This window comes from Diadema antillarum, unplaced genomic scaffold (genome assembly GCF_040938485.1).
Source record: "Diadema antillarum isolate AM-2024a unplaced genomic scaffold, OU_Dant_1.0 seq00000871_RagTag, whole genome shotgun sequence".
Taxonomy (NCBI): domain Eukaryota; kingdom Metazoa; phylum Echinodermata; class Echinoidea; order Diadematoida; family Diadematidae; genus Diadema; species Diadema antillarum.
Window position 1 is genome coordinate 666,147 of NW_027271737.1, and position 17,742 is coordinate 683,888.

The 17,742-nt window shown below is 40.1% G+C and overlaps 1 pseudogene; it reads left to right on the top strand.

Moving 5' to 3' along the window:
* LOC139740638 (uncharacterized) overlaps positions 1-17,742 on the top strand; it is a 59,122-nt pseudogene that overhangs the window by 28,670 nt on the left and 12,710 nt on the right.

Consider the following 17,742-nt stretch of genomic DNA (forward strand, 5'->3'; position numbering starts at 1 on the left):
GTTAACACTTTTAAATGTGACTATGCAGTGAGAGAAAACAAGGTAAAGGAATAAAACAAGAGTTACTGCAGGATGCTATTTGATTGGAGTTGGCAGGTAACAGCATAAAAAGCAGTCGAAATTTGTTGAAGAATGACATATTCATGAAGCGCTAACACATGAGCATGCACAGACATGTTTATATTCACACAAAAACATATTCAAACATGTTGATACTTTGTTTGGAATTATTGTCAATATTCATTTTGAGTGCGTTAAAACATCTTGGATTGATGCATTGTTATCTTGACTTGTCAAAATACAAAACAAATGAAAAAAAAAAGTGAAAAATGCAATTTTGTTTTTATTTTGTCTCTTTCATGAAGGTATGCTTGTATGAGAAAGACTTGTGCCGATATATTGAAGTACATTGTATTCTGTAGGTGGTATTACAACCAAAATTCCATCCTTTGCCGACTTAGGGTGGTAAGGTGGTGAACAAGACAGTAAAAGTGGATCAATTGATCTAGGTTAGTGATGTATTCTACTCACTACAACAAACATTTCCAGGGTTCTGAAGATCCCCCCTGACCCGGTCATCTGTCTGATAATTTGCATACCAGTGGCTTTCTTCTCACGGTTGTCAGCGTTTAAAAGGCTGCTAAAATCAATAATAAACGTCCCATGCAGTGCAGTGAGTATTCATGGCTGAGTGCCCACATTGCATTCAGCAACACTTTCCATTGGTAACGCTTGTCTCTAGCAAGGTGTATCTCATTACATTACACGGGAGCTTCCACTGTAGTGTGAAGCTGAGTGGAACAACAAGTTTTGAGGATTAATGGCACCTTCCTGTGACGGAACCGGCATCTTGCGCTTGCCCCGTTGTTTGTGAGGGAGTCGTCGTGTGTGCCTTGCAGAAGACACATACATGTGGAATATCTGTGGAATGTTCCCTGCTGCTTGTTTCTTGGCAAGACGGTAGCATCTCAGCAACAGGCAGGAGAGTTTATCACTTGCCTCCCCTGCCCCCTCCCTCCCCCCTCCCCGTGGGCTGCAGTTGTTTTCTACCGAGTTGCTTCAGAGGTGCGCATTTGAATTCGTTCAGCTGTTTACCGTATTGATTAGGGTGCCATTGACAGCAACCTTCCGGTTGCGGGGATGAGAATTCTTCTCTTGGCTGTAGGCATAATACTGTGGTTTAATAGAGATGAGTTCAGCTCGTGATGTTTTTCGCCTTCATCCTTGAAGCTCGTGTTGTTTTCTCGCTCCCCAAAGTGTTTTGAGGAATTTTGCCAGGTCTAAGAATCAGCTTGCCTGAGAGATACAGTGTACCTTCCATTAAAAGAGAATTCAGGCTGAAGATATCTTGCGAGTTCATTGTGGATGTTGATATCATACAATCTATGTTGCAAAGAAGACAGGAAGGTACTCTTATTATGCATTTAACTATTTACTGAGAGAAATGCTTTAACATTTCATGGATCAGATTTAGTGGGCATGTTGTCATCAAATTGATGTCATATCTGCCAGACCTGTACAATGTTGATACTATTTTTAAATCATTCAGACCGGCAGAATTGTATTTTGCGCACACATTACATTTAATGTGTTCCATATGAACTTTTGACTTAAATGTGAAACTAAATTTGTCCAAAGTCAGAAACTCCTCAGTTGAAATACAAATGATGCGGAATATTGTGATAAATATGGATAATTGGGCTGACTCAATATCTATTGTATGTTTTTCTTCCTTTGCCATACAGGTTGCACGCCTGCAATAATGACTGTACCTTTGGAAAGGAATACAACTCAGAGTTGACTACAGATAGAGCTGCGAGAGGTGGTTGAGCAGCCGGTGTGAGGAGGAGCTTGTTGGAAAGAGAGCCATGGCACAGCCGCCCCGACGAGTCAACTCAGAATCCAGAAGGAGAACCATGGAGTCGCCCACAAACAGCAACTCTGTCATGAACGGTGTGGCGTCAGTGAAGCCCAAGACCAGACACTCGAATGACGTCGGGAACTCTCCGTACAGCCAGTCCAGAGCAGGCATTGGCGAAGTGGTGAGACGCATCTCACCCAAGGAGAAGCCTGCCATTCCTGCGAAGCCTCCACTAGGGAAAATGCTGCCGCCGAAATGTAGCAAGAGCAGTACAGCAACGACAACAGCGATCACGTCCAAGACACAGACTCAAGTCATGAGCGGTAGGAAGCTCGATTCGGATATCAGGGTAAATGGCAGTGAAGTGAAAAAGACGGTTGATGTTAATGGGGAAGCGAGACCCTCCTCTGGAAAGGGGAGGCTCTGCCTTGAGATCACGCTAGAGAAGAAAATATCAACTCCAACGATAACACGAAAGAATGCCGACAGAGAAATTGGAAATTCCACACCTTCAAGCTCTGAAGAGAGCTCCCCTTCACAGTCACCTTCCAAATCTGTTCATTTTAAGAGCTCACGGAGCAGCAGTGCCAGTAGCACGGACTCAAGAGATAGAACACGATTATTCACCATGCAGGGTGGTGTGCCCCGCTATCAGTCCCACACAATTAGTAGCGCCGACAAGATCCAGGGACGGGCCAGGTCTGCCGTGAGTAGAACCGGGTCGGGAACCGAGGCCGGTGTTGACACGCAACTCAACGGTTCTTCCAGCGGCACATCTGTGGAGCCCATGAGGAGAGCGAGAGCGAGGAGTGTGGGACCAATACGCAGGGTACGCTCCAACGAAATGATGCGGCCCGTTGCCGACTTGAGTCCATCTGCCAAATGCGGAACTGTCTCCTCTACGCAGGTGCGCAGCAGAAGTGTGGAGCGCACCAAGAACCGACAGAGCTTTGGTGGCTTTGTGCAGCGGCAGAGGCAAGCTTGGGAGGAGCGCGTGACCGTTGTGACCAAAAGACCTCCCTTGGGGAATGTTTCAGAAAAGGCCAACAACAGGCGCAGTTTGGATCCCAATTACGCTCCTAAAATCATGCAGCAATCAGTGACTGTAACCCAGCGAAAAAGCATGCTATTTGGCAAAGGAGCATCTGTGCAAAAAGTCAAATCTAAGCTGGATGAAAACCAGGTAAGCAAGCCCACATCCCCAACCTCGCTGCATAGCAAACCAGACCCTAGCCCACAAGTGCCTAAAACAAAGTCTTCTAGTTCTGATGCTGAATCGCGTGCTTCGGCCAAAGCCGAGGTGAATGGACGTGGGGGAAATCGGGAAATGCTCAGGGGGATAATGTAATCAGCAGTGAACAAAACAGAACTCCAGAGGAAAACCTGCTTGACAAACCATCTGTCTTGCAGGAGATTGTCCCCTTACCAAGCAGCAAACCAAATGCACCCAACAGTCTACCAGTGAAACCTGTTTACCAAAACGCGGATACCAACCACAGGATATCGCCAGCCAAGGAGAACAAAATTGATAGTGTGGTCACAAACATCAACTCCTCCGCAGGCAATGGCTTGGATGAAACGGACAACGGTAAGATCCACCTGTTCATCGATGAGGATGAACTACTCGGTGGCCGGCCCAAGGCGCCCTCCAGTGAAAGTGAGCTCAAGAGTCGGGAAGGATACAGCGAGTTCCTTGGACTGACCGACCCCAAGGAGATCAACAAGCTCAACAGCGAGACCATGCAGAGTCTCAAGAATGTGGACAATAACATCCTGGATAAGAGTGATGAGTTGAGGGACAAGGCTAAGGAGAAGGAGAAGGCCGGTATCTCAAACGGGGAAGATATGGGGGAGAAGGATGGCCACTATTTCCTGCGAGTGGTCAATGAGGAGCAGTCCAGGATAGAAGCCCTGTGCCGATTGGTCGAGCGGGACCTAGAGGGCGACATGCCGGAGGAAGGTCAGTATGAAAACCATCATCACTTCCCCTCTCACTGAGTTTGCACTTTGCCAGATAAGATAGTGTGAGATTGTATTGTCTGTGTATACTAGCTCCCTCCTCTCTCTTGTTTTAACGTGGGAAAAAACTATTTGATATGACTGCAAGGATCATGAATTTGCTACCCCTGATTGACAGGGGGGGGGGGGGGGGGCTTATCACTGATTACAGTATCAAGGTTAACTGTACTTCTTGGCAACAACATATTCCTTTGTGTTTGGTATAATCAAAGTTTGTATACTTCTATGGGGGTACTCTACTGTAATTCCTTGTATCCCAAGCTCTAAAATAACTTCCATAAAGTGAGCTTGATTACAGGGGAAGCACACATAATTTCAGGGATACAGAATGTGCATTGTATTAACACATTGATGTAATTACAACTGTAAGTGCTATTATTGCCCCTTGACCTCAGTTTTAGGGCAGTGCAATCAACAGAACATGGATGCACTTGAACAGTGGCATCTTTTTGAAAGGAGATAACATTCTTTGTTTGCTTAGAGCCTTTTTTCCCCTCCTGTCTTTTCCTATGTAGGCTTTTATTTCTTGCCATCTCTTTCTGTTTTAATGTGTGTACCTGTGCCCCTACATTTTCTCAGTTCTCCTAGACACGTGTGTATCAGTGCACCTATAGGATATGAAAGAACCAGCCCTTCTTGGCAGTCATTGTATGTGTACATGGCACCAGTGAAGGGTGTTATTGACATCATGCGTTTGCTGTGACTGTAGTGAACGAGCAAATCACAGGCTTTAATCTACTCCATCCTGGCAGTGGATTTTAAAGGCATCAATCGTATGGCTGCCACGTGGTGTCCCCCACTCGCAGCCAGCCGTCGGGCCATGATTCACATCAGCGGCAATGCCTGGTCCTGTGTGCAAATCCAATCAGGCACTTGATGTAGGAAGCAGAGATGCACATGCCTTGCTGTAGCAATGATTTTTTTTCCTACCCCTTGCCATTCAGCAAGGTCATATGAATTGATGTTGATATTATGTATGGAAAGGAAGTACAGTAAATCATGGGAGCTTTTCACTGCTGATAATGGTGTATTATTACTTTGGATTCAAAGCTATAATTCAAGGCCATTTCAAAGATCTGTGCCATCATTCATGTAACAATGGATGATAGTAATGTCAGAGACACAATGAAAGGTTTCTTTTGAGTGAATGCATCATTTTGATATTGAAAATTGACAACATGCATTTATTAATACAGACTCTGCCCCAGATTAAAAAAAATAAAAAATAAAAAAAGGTTTATTGAGCTATAAAATGTAGAAACAAAGTAAAATATACACAAATGTGTGAATGAATTGAACAGCTAAAAAGAAAGTTCTGACACTTCTAACGTTACTGTGCGGTCTTACATGTCCTCGCATGGAACCATAAAAAAAAATAAGAATAATTTGTTAAACAAATTTTGGCCATTTCAAAAATATTCATAATATATTGTGAAATTCTACTCTTCTATCTTATTTTCCTGAAGTGTTAGTGTGCAAATCATTTTGTTTTTACGCACCATCCAAGAGGAAATGAAGCAAATTCACTACATGTGATCCAAGAATTTGAATGTGTTAACTTATGTGTACTTAAACATCCTTGAGGTGTAGAACTAACATCAAAGGGCATGGTGATATGATCGAGAACGGTAATTGGATTTGCCTGTGGGATGTGCGATTAGATGGTATCCTAACTTTCGCATTGTCTAAGTAGCATTTGTCTGGCTTAGCTGAAATTTTTACTGATGTGTTGCCAATTTGCCACTGTCCCTGTTGTGGTTTCTGTTAAATGTATGGGTATAGTCTTTATGGCATGTTACCTATAATGGGATAACCAGACATACAAGCAGTAGGATGGTAGTGTCTAGCTTTCCTCTAGTAACCTGTTATTCATCAGTATGAATCATTTCTTTGCTCTGCATGGCATGACATATGGTAAAGGAAATATTTTCTCAACGGATTATAATGCCCTCTCATTAATAATAGTACCATCAATCAAGGAAAGATTGCAAATCCTATCTCTCTGACAAGATTTATGTGTTGTCTCTGAGTATATATTCTGGCCTGAAATGGCAGGTCGATCGCATCTCCTACCCCTTGTACCAATGCTCCATTAACCCGGAATGCAAGCAGACAAGACATATCATATTGCTGCTATTATTTGACTCAACTGTGCTTTGAAAAACAATATCCAATGCAATTCAAAATGCCTGCATTTCCATCGGCCATGATTGATCGTATTATGGCTGGAAATGGCAGACACCACATGTTGTTGTAGATGATATATAGGCAGGGGGGTGGGGGGGTGGGGGGGGGGGGTATTTGGCATCCGATCCTTTTATCACACAGGCTGTGTACCTTTTTATCATGAATGTAGCCAGGCAGTAGGAACTTGTGCAGTAAAATGTGCAAACATACAGTACCTATATTCTTGTTACCTCTGATCTTCTGCATTGCTACACAATATATAGATTTTTTCTTTAAAAGTACTGTAGAGATGAATGACATTTGTATATGATTAAACTGTAGGAGTCTACTCCTAAAGATTCTCGTAAATTTTGACTCTATACTATAATGAGATGGTTTTTAATGTGAAGTGTAATGGTAGTGTTTATATTGTAGCCGTGTACCGTTCACAGTATGCTTTAAAAAGAAGTGAATTTAGGCTACTGGTTTGTATCATTGGTGTGTAGTGTGATGGCTGAGACTCATGATCTAACACTAATACACAACCATGAGAGCATGGGCCAGAATGGGAAAGGGAGGGATGTGTTTTGTTTTGTTTTGTTTTTTGATGAATTGACTGAACGTAGTGTATAGGCCTACATGTGAAAACAAAGAGTCGAATGAAATCAGACAGACAGACTGACGAAATGCAGCAATTGCTTGTCTGCTACTGAATTATTCAATGCCGCAAAATACAGGTCCCTAGGGATAAATGTCTTTTTGATATGGCTTTGATTTATCACAGTTTTCTGTGTTTAAATAATTTGATATGGTTAGTTAGAAATTTTAAGACCAATTAACCAGAGTGTTCATGTTGTAATAGGTAAACATCTGTATGACTTCATTAATAAGGAATGGTTTATTCAAACCATACCCAAGTGAACCCAAGTGCCCCATGAAATGGTACCCCAGTAGGCCCAGATTTTTGTAGACATAGCAACATTCAAGTGCGATGACATACTTTTATGATACATGTACAACATGTATGTGGTGGGTGTGTGTGTGGGGGGGGGGATATGTTTTAAGATAGAGCGAGAGAGAAAAAAAATGAAGATTGATACATTGATTGGTAGGCAAAAGGGATGCTGAATTCACTGAATCTTTACAGAAAAATGGGGATAAGATGTGTGTTTATGAAACACATCTCATCAAGCAGTACAACAATGAGTCCTACTGTACTAAAAATTCACCCCATCCAAGCTACGGTATGCTGACCCATGAAAGTATACATGACTTAATATACAGGGAATGTGTCCACTGCTATCAGTGGCTAGCACATGTTGGTTTGAAGGTGAAATTGGTTTCTAATTGCCTTCATTAGTGGAGCAGTTGCCATGATTCTTGATGCATTAAGAAACAGGAAGAGAAGTGGGGGACAGACGCTCCATGGTCTTGTGCAGTGTACCATGTAGGGTGTACAGCGTTGTAATGTAAGGAGGTAGCAATAATATCTACATCTGGGGATGTTTTGTTCTTTGCTCTGAGATCCGTTTGTCAGCTGGGAAAATTTGAGGCATTTCCTATTATGGGGATGGGTATAGTTCTAGTTGAGATTAAGATTCAGGTTTTAACTCTTTGTGAGATAATTGGGAACTACTCATGATATGAAATATTAAATAACATGCAATTCAAAGAGGAAATAAAAGTTTATTTGATGAAAATTGGTTTTAAAATGACTGAAGTATCCAAAAACAAAGTCCTAATAAAGGGTGAGACCCACCCTTTATTAGGACCACTTTGTTTTACTTTGTTTTTGGTTATCTCGGCTATTTCAAAACCAATCTTCATCAAATGAAATTTTAATTCTCTTATAATTGCATGCTATGTAATATTTCTTCCTATTTCCTTGCAAGAAGTTAATACATGAATCCCCTTCTCAATCAAAACTATACCATCCCTTTTAAAGGGTCATTAATATGATGCATGTGAACATACATGTGTATATGAGGTTCACCTGCATGCATCCTGTATTAATAAGTTTGCACCGCTCATCTGTGTGTGTATGTGTGTGTGTGTGTGTGCGTGTGTTATGTCTAAGTGAAGCAGTGTATGTTGCACTTTGCAGTGTGCAAATATTTTTATTATGTAATACATCTATTATATTTTCTTATGTTTCTGTAACATAACTGTGTATAATTTTATATTTTGTTTCTACCTGGACAGTCTGAAAGGAGGGTTTGTATGAATGCTTGTTCTTCTGACTGCCCATTTGTTTTTAATGCAACTATGTTTAGTTGCATTATGCTCAATTTGTGAGCAATAGGCAATAGGCAGTTTATTACTGGCCTATTGTCAATTGAAAGAACATGAAAAACAAGTGCTGCCCCCTTTTTTGCAGTAATATCATGCTACTTCCACACCTAATATGATTTCATGTTTTGATCTTGACATTATGCAGTCAGTGGAATCTGCCGGGCAGCCCTGGGCAAAGCCAACCTTCTGACCAGCAAGAAGTTTAAGCAGTTCCGAGGGCTATGTGAACAAAACATTGTAAGTAATGTGCTTGTTAGGGTGGGAAACCTTGCTTTTGTTACCCCTCCCCCATTTCTGTTTAATCAGACATAACATTCAATGATTGTATACCTGCCTGTGTAACTGAACTGCTGATGGAGCAAAGAGGTTTGATTTTGGTAAGACCATTTGCTAGGATTGATGCTTACACTTACATCAAATTTATCAGCTAGTTCGTAGTCGAAAGTGGTTTAAAATAATAAATGGCAAGAATTCTTAGGCACACGCTACATTTTGGTTCAGTGAGAAGTAGCATGTCTCTTCACTTCAGTGTCCAAATTGTATAGTTAATAGCAGGATGCATTAATCATACTGTACACATGTGACTGCCTACAATATCCATTATGACATCATCATGACATTGTGTGATTATATTCAGCCTTTTAAGCCGTGCCAGAGGAGCATATTATGTGTTATTCATGATGCAAGAAAAAAAAAAAATTGATTTGATCCTTGTATGCTTCACCCATGTATTAAAATGCCAACAATATGTTTGGCATTGCTGTAGGTACATGTACTGTATGTGTAGTGTATAAATGTAAAATACCAAGTTTTGAAACACATTGAAAACGTCAAAAATGCAAGTGAAGTTTGAGATGTCCTGGATTGTGTATCAAAATATTTTAAAGCATGAAATTAATTTCCAAGAATAAAAAACATAATTATGCAAGTCTGCTTTAAAGAGGTATTATCTTTTTGGCGCAATCTTTTAAGAAATATATTTCATGCAGCTGCTCTTGTGCTCTCCCCCAACTGTGGCATTTATGTGTATACATGTATTCCAGAGTGTCTACTATATAGTCATTCTTCCTTGTATGAACATAGTGTTTTGTAAGTGTACGCAAGTTGAAATGGACAGTGGGACTCGTGTGTTTTCATTCTGCACTTCCGCATTGAAGACAGCCGCTTCCGGTCCCGAGTATTTGTTTGTGGTTGGACCAGACACATAAAGACTTTATCCATCTCCAGGAAGTTGTTGCTAGGAGAGGAAACATCATAATCAGCAACTTGTGATGAGGATAGGAAGATAGTGAATGTATATTGATAACTTAAACCAACATATTATGTTGACGTAAAGAAGAAGTCTGATACAATTCATTTTAATCGCGTTATGGTAACATCAAATTATTGTAGGCAGTGACTGTTAATGAAATGACAGAAACATATGTTGCATGCACACTGTACATTACTTAAAATTCAGCAATGCCTATGAACATTAATACACTGTTGGGCTTGTCCTTGAGCTATGTATTAGCTTTTGTAATCACACTGAAGGGAGCTCACACACAGTTTAAAACTCTCATTGTATTTTCTCTTGAATAGATTAGTCCCATGTACTATGTAACTTGCATTGTTATAGGGTGTTTAAACATGTATAAAGCGCTTAGATGTTCACATCCCCTAAAATCTTCATGATTAGATGGTTCATGATACAGGCTGCTGTGACTGACGGGGGCAGATATTTTCACGATGAATGAATTCTAAACCTGATTATAATCTTAGCAGGAACGAAAGAGTTTAAAAACAAGGTATATGTTGATAATTTTGTTGCTGTTGGTGAGGAAGGAATTGCTTTACTGAGAAGAGATGGTATTGTATTAGAGGTGGAAGATCTTTCATTCACATTTTTATATAATATAGACAGCATGCAGTCCATAGAATATCTCTGGCAATGTGCTATTAAAGGATGAACTGATGATCTGTATTTTCCCCACCTTCTTCCACCGATTAGACGCCATCGGCGGGGGCGGGCAAGAGCACCCTGGCCTCGGACCTGGCGGGATTCTGGGACATGGTGATGATCCAGGTGGATGACATCAACTCCAAGTTTGCCGACATCCAGACCATGAGGGAGAACAACTGGAAGGTGTCAGCTCCTCCTCCCGTTACCAAGGTGAGTGGGTGTCTGGATGAAGGATGAGATGTGTGATGAGACTACGGGAGTGGAAGGAGCTGAGGGAGGAATCTCCCTGACGTTAGTCCACTCACCTTTATCCTTTGCATGCTTTTGATTGTCAGATGGCACAGAAAACCCCGTAACATTGTACACACTGTCAAAGGCCCTGATGCACAAGGGGTTAAAGGAGACTTCTTAACGACTTTCAGACTTTTACATGTATATATTTACATGTATATGAACAACTTTAAATTGGTTATACTGCATACAAAGTTTCAAAATTTGTAGTGTTTGGGATGGGGAATAAGAATTTTTCAAAATTTATAACAAATCACAATGAATATTAAGGATGACGACATGGCAGTTTCACCATAAGTGGGGGCTCAAGGAAGCAGAACAGAAGAAGAGGGCATGTATACATTTTACATGGGTGAACATGTTAAAACAAGTGGTATTGTAATGGAAATACATTGCAACATTTCTGAAATATGTGAGCCTCCTATGTCATCATCCTTGATCAGTGAAATTTGGGGGGTTTTCAGAGTATTGGTTTCTTTGCTCAAGGACCACAATAAATTCCCCCAAATCTAAGCATGGAGCTGTCGATTTTGGTTCTGCATGATGTGAAATCATAAGAATTGTCCGGACTTCCCCTTTAAAAGGTTGAATTAAAGAAAAAGAACAGATGCTTTTCAAGTTTCACACGCTTTTAGAATGTATAGTGATATTCGTTGTAGCTAAAGTAGAAAAGGTAAAGCTGTCTTTGCCTCACAACTCTGTGATTGATACATTATGTGCTTCAAATTCTGATGAAAAATCAGTTTATTGGTTGATGATCAAACAACTTCAACCTCTTTTTCCTGAAATTTCATCATTGCTACCAGGAGGTCGGTATCAGAATCATATGATTGTACTGACAAAGTGTTCAATTCTGGAGAGTCTTGTGTAAGATGAGCGTAGCAAGCTGTTAATAATGGATCATGTGAAAGAGGCACCATGAGGTAGTCTAGGAAAGTACATGTCTGAAAAGTAAGTAGGTAGTAAGTAGGGGCATAAAAACTATACTACGTCTAAAATAGTCTTTTTTCCAGACAGTGCTCTGATGATGTGTAGGATATTTTTTTCACTGCAGTATGTTAAGAGCAGCAGGTTTTGTCAGGGTAATCCTAACAACATCTGTTACAAGACTGGACGTTTCCAGCAAAAAGCATGTAGTTGTGCGTTTTGGTTTGGATACATGTGCATACGACTGCCGATAATTGTTGGTGACTGTCGCTGCAATGCAGCAATTGGTATTGGACATGAACCATTTGAAATACCTGAGCTGTGAGTTGTGCGGCCACCATGCTTCAAAACTTTACAGTGATCTCGCATACGCAGTAGGGGCTACCTTCTACTGCTATTTGTTCAATTATACCTGTTCATGCAGATATTGTTAGCTGATATTCATTCAGTTATAAAGTATTCTATACGATGGCTCTCCTTTTGGGGAGATAAAATCAGCAACTTGACTGCACAGAAGTGCAGTTGGTAAATCAAGGATAGTGCATGAGAACAAAGAATAGGAATCTGTACATGTTTGTTTATTTTTTCACATCGCTGGATGTATTTCTGTTGTTGATGGAAGATAGTAATTTATTTTGGAGAGGTCTTTCACAGCCATCCATACAGACAGTGGCTGACTAAGTCTCCTTTGTGACGTGGAAGCCGGCCCTGACGTAACCTCTCTGCTCCGATGGTCCTGAATTGGAACCAGCGCTGATTCTAATAGTTTAGTTTACAAAGGAATGTCCCTGCTTTGTGAAATTAGTTTGATGGTGTCAAGACAAGCTGCATTTTTCCTGAATTCTTTCAAATGGGGCAGGCATATCCTCCTAACTTTGGAACAAAACAGTGGGCTAGAGTACTTTCTAGCTTTCCTGACAAGGGGCTGTTGTTGATTTTTCCTGTTTCACATTTTGGATTGGGTTCCGTGATCGGAAATGGGTCCAAGTCACATCACTCTGTGTCTACCAGAGTGATATCCACATATGATGTAACCTAAGAGCTCTGAGCAACAAATCCCAAAGTGATATTTTACATTTGACAGCTTTGGCAATCATGAAGAGAATGTTACTAGAACTCTATGTGATATTTCTGAACATGTATGTAGATTATGCCACTCGATATTTTTCCTGCACTGCAATATTGCCCCCACGGTATCCTTTACTTTTATATTTCTCTCTGTGAATATCACACACATCAAGTATGGAACAGCTGCTCTTCTGTGTTGCTGTTGCATCCCTTTTTTTATAGTGATAACCAATGGTACTCTCATTTTAGTCATTACATCTCTAATCCATACTCATTTCATTGGATGTTCCAATTCAGATGTTCAGTCAGATACTCCTGAAAGAGCAGCGAAAGCTTGAAAGCTGTTGCGTGGCGGCACCATGCCCCAGTAGCAGCCCAGTTTAAATGACATTTTTTGGCCTTGAATCCTGTCTCACCTCATCAGCGAGGAATGTACATCGTCTCATGGCCAAAGATACATTGCACTTCCATTCCTGGTCTGGTGATACTGGAGCATTCACCCAGCCACCACAGGGGTTCATACCCTGGCCAGCATAATGCATCTAATCAGTGATTTGCACATGTTGAAGTCATGCTCTGCTGAGAATGAATGTACTGTTTTTTTTTCTTTGTTCTTTCTTGTATATCAGGAGCCAAAATGTAAATCAGAAAATTTCTATTACAGGATATTGTAGTAGGAAAGACTGTATCAGAATAAGCTTCTCCCCCCCCCCCCCCCTCCCAGCAGTGATACTGTTCTTGCACTCTGAAGTCAATCCTTGCATGACTTATAGTACAGTGAACTCTGAGGACTAAGTGTAGGCCTAGTGATATTCTTTTACATTTTCTATAAAGCTCCAAAATTAACATACATCTGTTCTTTTTAATGCTACATAGTGTAGGAACACAGGAGGTAATAAAATTACTATTGCTCAACTTGTAAGTTGACGCAAAACAAATTAATGGCAGATAATCAGTGCTGTTTCAATATGAAATTTTAATGATGATTTGTTTATTTTTTTTCTTAGCTGTCATTGTTTTGTTTTGTTTTTGTTTTGTTTTTGTTTGTTTGTTTGTTTGTTTGTTTGTTTGTTTGTTTGTTGTTGTTGCTGTTTTTTTTTTTTTTGGGGGGGGGGGAGGGTGGATGGGAGGCAGAGGTATAAACCAGCATAGTAGGGATAGCATTCATATGGCATTTTTTGCTGAAGGGTAGTACACCATGTAAGGCGTTACAATGTGTACCTACTGCAAGGGAGACTGCAGATTATTGACTTGATGTACAAGTTTTGTATTTTGTTCACGAGATACAGAGCTGTGTATTATTGGAATGAAATTCCCCCTTCTTGCACAAGACATTCAAATATTTATTGTCCACACTCTCTGAGGGGACTGTCACATATTGTTATTACTTTTTTATTCACAATCACATATTGACCTGTTAAAACTTGAACTCCAATTCCCCAGGCATTAACAAACAATTGCAAGAGTTAACCAAGTTTCAGTCTTGTTCTTGAGGTAGGCCTATAACATAGTTCTGTGGTCAGCATTGTAATTGATGCAAAACTTATTCAGTGTGTTTCATTGGATTCAGTGCCCTGTCCGTGTACTTTGATAAGATGTTCCGTACCCCCAACTGGGTCTCAGCGAGAGATTTGTCAAATCCTGTCCGTTTTTCCATCGCCAGAAAAACAAGAAAACGTCCGTACCCGAAAATAACCCACAGGAGGAAATCACATACCCATCAATAAGCCAGGGGAACAGGAAGCCACAATTTTTTCAGCAGTATTTTCTTTGATAAGAATCGGAGTTCAGATTTCTGGGTGCTCGTGTTCAGTAGCAATGCAAGCACGAAACCTGGTGTCCGGGCAAAAACAAAACCAGAAAGAAATAAAAAAAAAAAGATAGATGGATTAGACGTGAGTTAATGTTGCCTCCGCTGCTTATAGTGCAAGGCGTGGTCGCTGAAGGCTGATGCATGCATATGTGTTTAAGGGCAATAAAATCTGAACTCGTCTGATGTGCATGACGAATGACCTTCTTCTCCTGAACTAATGATGTATATGCTTTCTGGTTTTCAATCTAAGTTGCTGGGTTTTATGTTTTTAATACTTTTGGGGGGTATTTTTTTTCTTACAGTAAGATTGTGTTTCATTTCAATATCAAATCTTCATGGCAAAGTCAAGCAGTGCTCTCATTTCAGAAAGGTTTGGCCATATTAAACTCCAGTATTCTTATACCCTCATATTTTTTGAATTGTCGTGGAAATAAGGAGTAAAGGACAGCACAAAGTGGTTAGGTTGTAATATGATATTTCAGAAATTAGTGCTTTTAATTTCATGATGCTTTTTGCATGGAAAGCACTTGAAGACAGCTCTCTCAATTTCATTTTTTTTTTTTGTTATCAGTGTTGAGATTATTGAGTTCTTTCTAATGTATGTTTTTGTTGTTAAAGTGCCAATGACGCTCTTGTGCGTACCAGGATTAAACTGTTGATTTTTACAATCAATTTTTTTTTGTTTCCAATAAAGTTTCTGTTGCATCATCCATACATTGCAAAAAGGGCATTCAGTTGAGGTCAGGTCCCTCGTGTGCAGTGTAGGCGTGTACTTGTCTCGAGACACAAAGTTGACACAGTGTAGTGCTTTAAACGTATTACAGACATGATTACATTATCTGTTGTCGAGCAAAAAGAACTGTAGTCTTCATGTATGTAGACATGTCTGAAATGCCAGACCACGGAGCTTCTATTAGTTCTAGGCTGTAATGGCGAGTTTGCTTATCAAAAAAAAAAAAAAATTGTGAGGCAGAATCACGATTCTAAATGTGTTTTAGGAATTTTCAGGTGATAATAAATGCAACCGTGTTTTCAAACTGTTTAGAAATGCTGATTTGAAACGCCATTCAAAGGGCAGTTTGAAATACGTTTGAGACTTTGATCGCTTTTCTGCGAGTAGATAAACGCAGTGACATTTTGAAACATATTCATATCTCCAAGCTGCTCAGGTCAACTTCCAGTATACATATGATGTCCATTAAAAAAAAAAAAAAACAGCATCCATTACAAAAAGGGGCATGCTTCAGTTGACCTCTGCCTCCAGGGTTGAATAGCACAAAGCCGCTCCGCAGTGACAACATTCAAATCGCAATTATATGATGTTTAGATAAACGCGGCATCCCAAGAATCGCGTTTCAAACTAAGTTCGTAAATGCCATTTGAAACACGTTTTGAAACGTGAATCTCTCTACTCAAGTTAGATAAATGCAATGTTTAAGATTAGTTGCATCTTAAATTTTGTCAATAGCTTTTGTAGTTTGTTAAGATGAAATCAGGATTAACACCTAATAACAGGGGTTGGTTCAAATGATCATCCATCTTTTATTTTTTCCTTTCTTTTCTTTCTTCAAGATTGCCCATCCCATGTCATCGTAGAAATGAGGTCTTAGATAATTTACCCTTTTAGCTTGGGACAAACCTCAGGTAGTGCATTAACATGTGTTGCTTGATTCCAACCAGCGTTATATGGAGGTCCTGCATCAGCAAACACCGTTCAAGGTAAATTACCTACCATGCCTACTTCCTGGTCATGTGATTCATCAGTCTCGGGGCCTGCCCAATCTCGTTATTAACCCAGACAAGATTTAGGTTTCATCACTATCGGCAAGACACAGACAGGCTGTCATGGGCGTTTTGGGATGGGATTACTGAAGAGAGAGGACATGGTACATGTGTGTACAGATGCTTTGGTGGAAATTTATGTTTTGTTTGTGCTTTATCGTAGAAGTTGACATTTCAGAATTTTTGTTTTTTGGTAGTCTTTTCTTAAAGCTGGAAATGTACTATTCTATGTATATGTACTTGTATTGTAATATGGTTAGGGATGTTTTCTTGGTGTGCATTGTCACATGCTTGAAACATTTTGTGGCCTAAATTCAGGGGGTGATTTAGCAATTTCTTTGTACTTTCTTGCCCAAGAACAGTCTTCATTTACTTCCTGTACGGTCCAGAATTCTTCAGATGAGAAATCTTTTCATTTTTATACTTTTATAAGTCTAAATAAATTAATGCAATAACTTGTGATGTATTACACAAGGTGATCTCTTTCTTTTCTTTTCTTTTTTTTTGCTTTTTTTTTCTTCTAAAAATTAGGTTCCCTGAAGGAGAATGTGCTGTGTACAGTAATTTCTCATTTTGTATGACATGTAAAATTTTAACCACATGTGCCCATTTGTGTATAATTCTGCCTTCACCATGACAGCAGACACTGCAGCTTCCATTTAGAGACATTTGCTGGTTTGCCGTCCTGAACTCAAAATTGCATATCAGGCTGACTGCCACGGGTATATGTAAATCTGGCCCCTGGCTGTCAGATATTCATATATGTAGGCCTATGTCTCACAAGTAAGGGCTCTCACGGCTACAGATGACTCTTTTGTAAACGTGTAATAGAAACATTTTTCTTACAAATCATGCATATATTGTTAGTATGCATTGAACCTGTAAGGAAGATCTCAAAAGCAAACTTGAATCACATTTCTCCCATTATACTTGTCATTAAATCTTACCCAGCTAATCGTGGTCTGGAGGTGTTTCCATAATAAAGGTTTGCACATGTGCAATCTAACTATATCACCACTGAAAACGATGAGGAAGTGGAACATACAGGTATAGATTGACCTCCTAGTTGCTTAACCATGGTGTACATGTATGTGCATGACATAGGTTCGACCAAGTGCATTTAAGTTGTAAAAGTGGAGAGTTTTATGTTTGATTGACAGATTATAGAGTTGCTGTATGGAATGTTGTTGCATGTAGCAGCTGGCAAGGAGACTGAATTCCAGTATCTGAACACTGAGTTTATTCATAAGAAACATATGTGTGTTGAGACACATTGCAGATACATGGTTACGAACAAGTTCTTCTTTGAGTGTGAAATGGCCTCTGGACCCCACGTTCTACTGAAAGGAGACTCCAGTGCCTGTAGGCCTTGACAGTCTGTCTGCAATTTCACCCCAGATCTGTGCCAATCTATGCTACCTGCATAAAGCCACTGACACAGGGAGGCCACATATTAAATCATAGATGTGAGAGGACACAATGAATCTTAACCTCGGCCCATAAAACTTGGAAAGTATTCTTAATGTACCATGCCTTGACGCCGTTGTCATTTCCTGAAGATTTTTTCGTTTCTATTCTTTC